General features: G+C 41.2%; 1 non-coding gene across 1 annotated transcript; it reads left to right on the top strand.

The window, feature by feature from the left end:
* The first annotated feature begins 1449 nt into the window (after window positions 1-1449).
* Window positions 1450-1556, top strand: LOC141624617 (small nucleolar RNA R71). The gene has a single exon (XR_012534422.1). It is a non-coding gene; the product is annotated as a small nucleolar RNA R71 (small nucleolar RNA).
* Window positions 1557-11891: the final 10335 nt, after the last annotated feature.

The following is an 11891-nucleotide window of genomic DNA, read 5'->3' as shown; positions in this document are numbered from 1 at the left end:
GATCTATCGGCCATTTGGAGTGTGATATTGGTACATTTAAGCTCTCCCATCCCTAACCTTTTACTTACCGAATACGGCATAACACTCACACTAGCCCCTAGATCACATAGGGCTTTGTTGATCGTTGTGTCGCCAATGGTACACGGTATTGAGAAGCTTCCCGGATCTTTAAGTTTCGGAGGTGAACTCCCTTGAAGGATTGCACTACTCACCTTAGTGAAGGCGATAGTCTCAAGCTTCCGGATTGACTTCTTTTTCGTAAGGATGTCTTTCATGTACTTTGCATAGGCCGGCACGTGATTGATTAATTCCGTGAAAGGAATCGAGACTTCCAAATTCTTCACAATTTCCATAAACTTTCCAAGTTGGTCATCAAATTTGGGCTTGGCTTGACGACTTGGAAAAGGAAGTCTAATCACAATGGGTTCCTTCTCCTTGGCCTTGTCTTCATTTTTCTTTGAAACTTCATCTTTTGATGGTTCTCCATCCTTGGAGTTTTGCACAACTCCTTCTTTGTCACTAGCTTCCACCACTTCATCCTCAACTTGCTTCTTTGGTGCTTCATATCTCGTACCACTCCTCATGTGAATGGCACTAACCGTTTCATGTCTCGGGGGATTACTTTGAGGTGGAAATTGCCCCTTTTGTCTTTGTGAGCTTGAAGATGCTAGTTGAGTCAATTGGGTTTCCAACATTTTGGTGTGGGCTAGGATGTTGTTGATGGTGATTTCCTTTGCTTGACTATACTTTTGCATTTGAGTGAAAAACTCTTGTTGATTCTTTTGCATTTGGAGGACCGCTTTTTAAACATCAAAACCTTGGTCCCTTTATTGATTGTATGTAATTTGATTTTGGTAACCTTGGTTTTGGTTGTAAAATGGTCTTTGATTTTGGTTTCTCATGGGAGGTGGGGTGTATGTTGGTTGAGGGTTTTGAACATTTTGGCTTTTGTATGAGAGATTTGGGTGGAATTTGGTATTTTCATTGTAATAATTTGAATAAGGGGTACCACTCTTGTATGCTTGAAAAGCATTCACTTGTTCATTTGTTCCCCTACATTCACTTTGGTCATGTCCCAAAGTTCCACAATTCTCACATATCCCACTTGGGATTGATGAAGATGACGTCATGGCATTAACATGTTGCTTTGGTGATTTTGAGGCTTCTTCAAGTCTAGCCATAGCTTTTTCGAACTTCAAATTGATGGTATCAATGTGAGCACTAAGTTGAGCATCCAATTGAGTAATAGAGTCCACTTCATGCTTTCCTCCTCTAGCAGCCTTGCGAGGTCTACTATATTGTGAATTATGGACCGCCATTTCCTCAATCTTGTTCCAAGTTTGATTATCGTCAACTTCGGTGAACATACTATTTGATCCCATGTTGAGAATGTTTCTTGAGTCTTCATAAAGACCATTCCAAAATTGTTGTACCAAGAACCACTCGCTAAGTCCATGATGAGGACATGAGCGACAAATTCCCTTGAATCGCTCCCAAGCTTCATACAAGGATTCTTCATCTCTTTGCTTAAAGCCCGTAATTTGAGCTCTTAGCATATTAGTCTTTTCCGGTGGGTAGAACGTTTTGTAGAAAGCTAGAGTCAATTTCTTCCAAGAGTCAATTCCGAGAGTAGCCTTATCAAGGCCTTTCAACCATTGTTTTGCGGTGCCAATTAGAGAAAAAGGAAATAAGACCCGTCGAATTTGGTCTTGAGTTACACCGGTTTGAGAAATCGCATCACAATAGTCACAAAAAGTCTCCATGTGAGAGTGAGGGTCTTCACTAGGCATCCCCCCAAATTGGCTTCTTTCGACTAATTGGATAAATGCTGATTTGGCAATGAAATTTCCGGTTAAGTGTTGTGGTGTGGGAGTACCATTGGGTAGGTTCTCCTCGGTTGGTACGGAATGTGATGAAAATTTAGGCATTGTGGGTTGATTTTGTGTTGGGTTCTCCTCACCTTCTCTTGCAAAAGGGTTGATGAACTCAATAGTGTTTGGTTGAATATCTACAACCTCACCAATACCTCTCAAAGTTCCTCTAGCAAGTCTTCTATTGTTTGTTAAAGTCCTTTCAATTTCGTGATCAAAGGGTAACAAGTTACCTTGTGATCTTCTAGACATGCAAAATATCAAACAACTTGAAAATAATTAGAACAAACGTTGAGGAGTTTTACTTCCCCAAGGCAAAGAAAGACACAACTAATAACAATCTAAGAAAATCTAAATCAAGTTAACACCGTCCGCGGCAACGGCGCCATTTTTGGTCGGACTCTCTTGAGAGGTTTAGTTTTCAGTACTTGTCGTTAGTAGCACCTAGACCAAAACACTATTTATAACTCCACAAACAACTCTACAATTAGTAAAGAGGCAAGTAAAGGTCGGATCCCAAGGGACGGGAATTGAGATGAGATTTTCAATTGCAACTAGCTGTGTCTAAGGGTGTCACAATTTGGGGTTTGAAGTAGAAGATCACTAAACTAAATAGCAATGAAAGTAAACAAGCAAGATGATTAAAAAGGGGTGTAAACAATTGATAAAAGGCACTAGGGTGTCATGGGGTCATAGGAGATTCATGGGAATTGATCATACAAACATATTCTCAAATTATAAGCAAGCAATTATTGTTGTGATGGATCGAGTTGGTTTATATCTTACAATCCTAGGAAAGTTTGGGTCCCGGAGCCGAATCGATTAGATTGTACAACACCTACAAGTCGACTTAATCTTCCCTACTCAACTATATGCATGGTCTAATGAGACTCGAGTTGGTTTATGTCTTACAAGTCTCATTGAAAAGATAGGTGATGGGTAAAAAATGCAACGATTGATAGGCTCGCATTTCATCAAACATAACATGTGCATAAGTTGAGATCACAACAAGCAAGCAAATAAACTATGAAAATATATTAATTTAAGCATGAATCATCCCCCATGTTGGTTTCCCCTAATTACCCATTAACCCTAGCTAAGGAAACTACTCACTCATTATCATGTTGAACATGCTAGCAAGGTTGTCAGTCATACCAACAAATTAAAACATGATGAATAAATGAAGATAATTAACAATAATTAAAAAGGGATTAAGAGAATTATACCTACTAATGATTCCAATAATAAAGCAAAGAATAATAGAAGTAATTGATGATTGATTGGAAGGTTGTCAATCTCCCAATAATAACCCAAATAATCTTCAATTACCCAAAATGAAAGATGAACAAAAGAAAGATTAAGGAAATGAGATTTGTATTAAAACTTGATTAAATGTTGATTACAAGATTAAAGAGAGATTAGATTAATATAAACTACACTAGAGATTGCTAAGAAGAACATCATTATCTAATTAGACTATTGGGGTATTTATAGTGGGGATTAGGTACACAAATTAGGGTTTACTAAGGGCTTAAATGACGATTAAGTCCTTGAGGAATCGCTCCTCTCAGAAAAATATGCGAGTCTCCTTTTTGCTAGTCTTTCTCGAGGTATGCGCATCCTTCATAGAACAAGTAGAAGTCGGATTAGCTGTCACACAATCCGAGCGTCCAGAGCACGAGACGAGCGGATTGTCTTCTTGTTGGACGAGCGGATTGTGGTGGTGGATGGGCGCATTGTGGGTATTTTGGACGAGCGGCCTTCTGAGGAAGACGCTCGGATTCCTTCTCTTAGACGGGCGGATTGTGGGCAATCCGCTCGGATTGTAGATCAGCTTCTTCCTTTCTTCTTTTCTTCCTTTCTCTTCATACAATCCTTGAGGATTTCCTCGGGGATGCAAGGATCTTTTCTCATAATTGCCCATCTACTATAGTATGTAAAAGGCCTTCTAGTCTTGTCTTCTCTTTGATGCTTGGTCATTGAATTTAATCAATTTAGCTCCATTTTGCCATGAAAATGCAAGGTTTGTACTCCTTTCCTACCAAGGGATCAAAACCTCAAAGAATATGCAAAACAAAGGACTAAAGATAATAAATGACCCAAATATGCACTAAAAACCATGAGAACAAGGCTAATTCGGGGACTAAATATGCTCAAATTATGGTCACATCAACTGATCAATCCACAACCACGCATCCCAAACCTTCCACCCCGTCTAATAATCCCCTTGACTTGACACACTTGGGACGGGGTCATCGAAATAAGATACCGAATTCTAATCTGAAATATTTTTGATGTGACTCCTATTTGCATACATTTAGTCCCCTAATTAACCTAGTTCCTATGCTTTTTAGCATGCATTAGGGTCTTTCCTTGTCTTTAGCCGCCTTCTATGCGTATTCTATGAGGTTTGGTGTCCTTTGTAGGAGAAGAGCACTAACCCGGTTAGACGGAGTGAAGCGGAGCTAAATTGATATTACATAACGATCAAGCATCGAGGAGGAGGCTATTACCTAAGGCTCAAATCAATAAAACGAATAAATGGGCAATGACAACCGACTCCCGCGACCCCTCAAATGATCCCCACAGGTCTTGAAGTAGTCACAAGAAGAAGAACCATGTTGTCCCATAATCCGGGCGTCCCGACCTTAAGACGGGCGTCCCAGGCCATAATCCGGGCGGCCCGAGCCCAGGGCGGGCGGATCGCAGAGCAGCACGAGCAAGTACTAAGCCAAGACGCATGTTCCTCAAAGGACTTGCAAGCTAGGACGTGCGTGGCCTCAAGGGACTTGCAAGGCACTAATTTTCTTAATTATTGTTCAAGACTTATTATTGAATAATTGAAGATTATTGGGTTATTATTGGAGAATTGACAACTCTTCATCAATCAATCAGGTTTTCTTCTATTATTATTTCCTTTCCATTTGTTCATCTTAATATTGGTATAATCTCTTTACTCTTTATTCTTTATTGCATATTTCTTCACTCATTCATCTTGTTTAGACTTGTTAATATGATTGACACCCTTGTTAGCATGTTTTCCATGATCATGAATTCATGAGTGAGTAGTTTCCTAGCTAGGGTTAATGGGAGATTAGGGGAACTATAACATGGGGGTAGATCCATACTTAATCTAATATGTTTCCATGAGATTGCTTGCTTGTTGTAGTGTTAACCTATGCACATGTTATGTTTGATAAAATGCTAGACTATGAAACCTTGCATTTATACATCTCTTATCTATTCAACAAGACTTGTAAGATATAAACTAACTCGAGTCTTGTTAGACCATGCAAAGAAGTGACTAGGAGGAAACTATGTCGACTTGTAGGTGTTGTACAGTCTTGACCGGCTCGGCTCCGGGACCTAAATCTTCCTAGGGATTGTAAGACATAAACCAACTCAATTCCACTACAACAATAATTGCTTGCACCTATGTAAACATATTTGTATGATTTTCACCATGATTCCCCTATAAACACATGACACCCTAGTACCTTTAATCATTTGTATACATCTTTTAATTTATTGCTTGTTTTACTTTATTGCTTTCATTAGTTTAGAATTATCAACTTCGAATCCCAACAATTGTGACACTAGCATAAATTGAGATAGATAGACTTACAACCCAAAGCACAATGTCCCGTGGATCGACCGCGACTTAACCACTATCTAGTTCTTTGTTGAGAATATAAATGCGTTTGATGGAGTGAACAACGACTCGCTCGAACACCAAAATGGCGCCGTTGTCGGGGATCGACCTCGACTTAACCACTATCTAGTTGTTTGTTGAGAATATAAATGTGTTTGATGGAGTGAACAACGACTCGCTCGAGCACCAATTTTGTCCTCTCAAAACCACGCCCCTCGTTCAACTCACTCACTTCCACACCATCGCCTTCAGGTACTGCCTTCCCGATTTCTCATTATCTCAATTACGCAAAGTTTTCTCCTAATCATCAAGTTTTTTTGTCGGCCGTGACTAAACACCACGAGCCTAGTTTGTTTAAATATGTCGTGCAAGTCCCCGAATGGTGTGAAGTTATGAAACATGAAATTTAAGCTCTTGAAAAAAAAATAACACATGGACTCTCGAAAATCTACCTCCGAACAAGAAGGCTACCGGTTCCAAATGGGTCTACAAAATTAAATACAACGCCGATGGCTCCATCGAACGATACAAAGCTCGATTAGTTATCATGGGTAATCGACAAATTGAAGGCGCGGATTATAATGAAATTTTTGCTCCCACCATCAAGCTAGTCACCGTTCGGACCTTGCTGGCCATCGTCGCTGCCAAACGATCGGTCCTTCATCAAATGGACGTCCATAACGCCTTCCTACATGGCGACCTCCATGAGGAAATTTATATAAAACCTCCACCTGGTTTTCTACCGTCCGCTGATGGGAAAGTATGTCGATTAAGAAATTCTATATACGGGTTTCGTCAAGCCCCTCGATGTTGGTATGCAAAGCTCGCTTCCGCTCTCATAAAGTATGGATTTCGACAATGCTCGTACGATCACTCATTGTTCTCCATCTTAAGGCCAGACGCCGAGGTTCACATCCTAGTTTACGTTGATGATTTGGTAATTTGTGGTAATAACTCAAGCTTCATTACATAATTTAAGGACTTCTTAAGCAAATCTTTCTACATGTAAGATCTAGGAGCGCTTAAGTACTTCCTCGGCTTAGAAATTGCTCGCCATAACTCTAGGATTTTCATATCTCAACGCAAATATCCTCTCGATATTTTAACTAAAACGGCCCACCTTGCAACAAAGCCCGCATCTATCCCAATGGAACAACATCATCGATTAGCTCTCTCTTATGCTGAATTGATGCCTGACCCTCAACCATATCGTCGACTCATGCGACACCTAGTATACCTCACCATTACTCGCCCCGAGTTGAGATATTCGGTCCACACACTTGCACAATTCATGCATGCTCCTACCAGTGAACATTGGAATGCCACACTAAATGTTGTACGCTACCTATAGAATTCCCCGGGACAAGGCATCCTTCTCCGTTCCGACAGTGACTTACGCCTCAATGCATACTGCGAGGCCGACTACGCCACCTGTCCAACCAGCTGTCGATCTCTCTCTGCTTATCTAGTCTTCCTGGGTTCCTCACCTATCTCGTGGAAAACCAAGAAACAAGCGACAATGTCTCGTTCATCCGCTGAAGCGAAATACCGAGTAATGGCATTTACAATATGTGAACTTAAATGGCTTAAAGGTTTGCTTCAATCTCTCGATATACATCATCATCAACCTATTTAACTACAATGTGATAATAAGTCAACACTTTATATTGCCCGAAATCTGGTGTTTCACGAACGCACAAAACACATCGAAATTGATTTCCATTTTATCCGCGACGAGATACAAAAGGGTATAATTGCTCCAAGCTATGTTCACATAAAAGCTCAACTCGCGGACATTTTTACCAAAGCTCTAGGTCGTGCCTCATTCGATGAACTACTCTCCAAATTGGGTGTCTCGACTTTCCACACTCCAACTTGCGGGGGGCATTATCCAGCCCATAGAGCTGTTGCTCTTGAGTCAAAAGAGCCGTTGGCTCCACGCTCCACCCTTCACTCAAGGAAACAAGATTATTTCCTTCCACTATTTTGGTAATTAGTGTAATTAGAATTATTCGTTTTCGTAAAAAAGTTATTCATTCGGTTATATATATAGCATAGAATTCGTCTGTACACAAATTAAGTTTTATGAAATCAATTCAGTTTATGAATTCATCTCAATATCTTGTTTTAATAATTACAGATGTCACCTACTTGGATTTTGTAATACTTTATTATTATTATTATTATTATTATTATTATTATTATTATTATTATTATTATTATTATTATTATTATTATTATTATCTCATTGATAATTTAGAAGGAATGAAAGTGAGTGTAGCTAAATAGATAAATATAAATAAAAACATGCATGCTTATTTTCCAAAGTCTCTTAGAGAAAGAACAAGCAAATTTGAAGTTTATTTTTAGCCGTTGAAAATTGGCTGGAATATTACGAGATAGGTGAAATACTAATTGAATTCGTTGAACCGTATTACTTCTCTAGTTACTTGGTGATGCACTCATGCACACAACTTTTCTTTTGCTACAAGCAATTTTCAGCTTTCGTAGCCTTCGTCCTTCGATGATGTGTGCAGCTACTAACTGTACTCTTAAATGAGAGTGTCTTAATTGTTTAACTAAATAAAAGTTCTCTCTCTAACTTTCCCCTTTCTAAAAAAAAAACCCTAAATCTCCTCCTTGAGCCGCCGCCTCCCCTAGCCGCTCACCTCCCCCCTTGATCTCGCCCTGCCCTTCGCCGGAGTTAGGCTTTCTCCTCGGCCTAACTCCGGCGAATATCCTTGCCTCTATCTTTGGTTTTCCGTCTTTTTGGTTTGATCCTCCTCCTCTTTATGTGACGGCAGGTGGTTCTTTGTTGGTGGTCGGTCAGCGGCGACGGTCTCTTTGTAGATCTGAATCGTCTGTTCTTACTTTCCTTTGTCCTGTCGTCGTATTTTTGCATGCAAACCCTTTGTCCCTTTCCCTGGCTTTTTCCGGTAAGGTTTCTGTCTGGTGGTCCCGGCCTGCCGACCCCTTGTCCTGTCACCGTCGTCCCGGTTTCCAACACAGAGGTGATCCCCCCATTCCCCCCACCTCTGTGTTGGTCCGTTTGGTTTTGAATGTCCGACTGTGTTGGTGAGCATAGCTCATCCGTCTTGTCCTTTGATGTTTTTTATGGTCGTTTTTTGGGTCTGATATGGTGATCCCCCCATTTCCCCCACCTATCGATCCCCTGTCCTTTTCCTCTAATTAGCTGCCCGGTTTTTTGTTCTTCATGTTCGTGTGGCGGTGGTCTTGGGAGGTGTTGTGTGGTAATTCGGGTATCATTGTTGCTTCTTGTCCGGTGTCTTTGGGTCTCTTGTGTTGTCCGGGGTTGTTTTTGCATGCCGACGGTCCTGGGGGGGGGGGGGGGGGTTGGTTGTTTTCGGCTTTTCTGGTTTCTTGTCGGATCTGTTGGGCCAATTGTTCCTGGTGTGGTTTGTTTGGTGTGGCCGTGTTTTTTTATTGTTGGAGCATGATCGTGGCAGATTGGTTACCCTGTTTTGGTAGTGGCGAGTTGGGTAGGGCGGTGTCGGGATGTTGGATGTGTTGTTGGTTTGTTCGGATGTGGTGGTTACCGCTTCAAATTGATGGTTCATCTTTTTTACTACTGGTGTTATTTCCTGCTTTTTTCAATAATAAACTCCCTTTGTTTATGGGTGTCCTGTCCCTTAAACATCATCGGGGTTTTTAGTAGTAAGCAGTGGATGGGGTTTGACAGAGGATTTCGTCTTATGGCCTCTTTTGACTGGATGTTGGTTAACGGTCTTCCTTTGCCCTCTATTCTTTGTATGTTGGCTTCCTTGATGTGTTGGTCGTTTGGCCATAGGGATCGTTTTCTAAGGGGTAGGAGTCTTATCTCCGCTGATGGCAGACTTCGTTGTCTCGATCATCTCTTTGTCTTTCTTCGTTCTTTTCGCAAGAACGGAAGTACTCCTTGTCTTCGTCACTATATAACTGGATCGCGTCGATGTGTTCTGGAAGTCAAGTGTGCTTGTGAAGATGGTTCGGTTGTTCGTAGCTATTCCTCTGCTCCCATCTACCCTATCATCGCTGATCTAGTTTATTTTTATGTTGTAATTTTAGGTTTAAATATTTTCTATGTATGCCTTAGGTATGGCTTTGTAGTGCTAGATTTAGTTGTCGAGGATCTGGTGCTACTCAGTCGAGTGGCTTGCATTGTCGCTTTGTAAGCTATTCTCCTTTCGTTGTCAAAAAAAAAAAAAAAAAAAAAAAAAAACTCTACTCTTATTTACATGCAACGTCTCATATCAGAAATTCTCATCCATTATCAACCGTGTTATTATGGTATATCCATCACGATACTAGATACTTGTACAGTTTTATCTGCAAATTTCTATCACACCCGATGATAATAGAGCGTTAATGCATAAGCGGAAAAAAAAACCGACAGATGAAATTAGTGGAGTTTGATTTATGATGTAATTCAAATATAGATTCACTTTTTATCTATAATGATATTGTTAGGGTGCAAACTTATGTCCCACATCGATAGAATAAAGATGGAAGATCATCATTATAAGTGTCTACAATTTGAAAAGGACACAGAACTGCTTCTCTCTCTAAATAGTCTTCCTCTCCCCTCTCTCTAAAAAACAAAAAGCCCAAGTCAAAAGTGCTCCGCCGCCTCCACTAACCACACACTCCCCCCCCCCCCCCACCCCTTCTTCCCCTACCCGATCGCCGGCGATGGGTCCATCCTATGGCACTTCTCCGGCGATCTCCCACATATCCCCCCCTTTTTTTGACCCGTTTTTGACCTCATACATTTGTTCTCGGGTTGGGTTCCGCTGTTAGTCCGACTGTTCGTGGTTGCCGCTTCAACCATGGGGCACCTGTCCCTCCGTTTCCTCGTCCTGTCGTTGAAGACCTTGCATGCAACCCAGGGGTGATCCTCTTTTCTCCCCACCTCTGGTATATCTCTAGTTTTCAGGCCTTAAATCGACTTCATAGGTGTTGAATTTTTGTCACGGTTTTTTTCCCGGTTTTTTCTAACAGATATTCATTTTCCGATGTCTTTGTTTTTGGTCAGCCTGGTGCTGTTTGTGTCGGGCTATTTCTTGTTGGTTAAGGACCGGTTGGTGATCCCCCCCCCCCCCACCCACCCATTTCCCCCACCAATCGGTCCTTCGTCCTTGCTGTGTTTGTTTAATGAGCATAGCTCATCGGGTCTGTTTTGGGACCGATTGGTGATCCCCTCATTTCCCCCACCAATCGGTCCTTTGTCCTGTGTGTCGGTGTAGGTTTGTTTTTGCATGTAAGGCGGTGGTCCTAGGAGGATTTGCTTGGTGAAATGGGTGTCCTTTGCTGGTTTTCTTGGTGCTTGCTGGACTACTGCGACTTTCAGTTTATGTTTGTTGCGTCGTCGTTTTCTTAGAATGGTGTGAGGTCATGGTGGGTGGGTCTTTCCTTTTGAGATGTGCCTGGTAGGGGAGGAATTGGGTATTTGGTAGTGTTGTTGGTTGAGTCGGATGCGGTGGTTTCCGCTTCTTGTCGATGTTTGTTTTTCGTTTATCGTGTTTACCGTTTTCCCAAATAAAATCTTTCCCTACTTTTATTTTCCTAGTTTTAGTGGTGTTAATAAGTTTAGTTGTGTCAATAAAGAAGTTCGTAACCTTACATCCGGTGTGTGTTGTGTCCATCTTCCTCCGTCCTACTAAGTTGGTTTTGGTTTGGGGGCTGATCATGTGGCTCTTTCTTTTGCTCCCTATCGTTTTACTCACTTTTCTTAGCTACGAGTTTCTTGTCCGTAGGGACTGTTGTTATTCAAAGTGTAGGAGATTTATCTTCTCTACAGGTAGGCTTTCATGGTCTACTTTCTGCCTTTCTTTTCTACGTCCTTGTGGCGTAAGTGCACTTTGTCCAATCTCGATGGGTAAAGGGTCTCGTTGATTTCCAGAGTTCGTGTATCACAGCCAAGGAGATGAATCTCCGAGACACATTTTTGTGACTTGTTGCAGGTATTTTTCCGAAGCTCATTTTGTAACACCCCCATACACCAAGGTGCCTTACCAAGACCACCTAATGCATAGAAGTGCTACCATCTTGGTTACCCGGGGCAATGTATATCAAATTGACAATAAAGTAAACATTTTATTAAATGAGTTTAAGTGGTTACATAACAAAACCAAAACTGTCTAATGAAATACAAATGTTCCAAATCCAAAACCAACTAAATGAAACATGAGTTCAATGACACAGCGGAAGACACAAGTGACTCGTGATGACTCCATCCCAGCTATCCCTTGCGCAATTCATCTCATGCCTGCTCAATAACTGCTCACCATCTCTGAATGGATCACCACAGTTTTTATAAACAATTAACGGGGTCAGTAACTGATTACGTAATACAAGATAAGCAAAACAAC

The sequence above is a fragment of the Silene latifolia genome, chromosome X (assembly GCF_048544455.1).
Source record: "Silene latifolia isolate original U9 population chromosome X, ASM4854445v1, whole genome shotgun sequence".
NCBI classification, from domain to species: domain Eukaryota; kingdom Viridiplantae; phylum Streptophyta; class Magnoliopsida; order Caryophyllales; family Caryophyllaceae; genus Silene; species Silene latifolia.
Note: the sequence above shows the minus strand (reverse complement) of the source record. Positions and strands in the feature narration are given on the sequence as shown.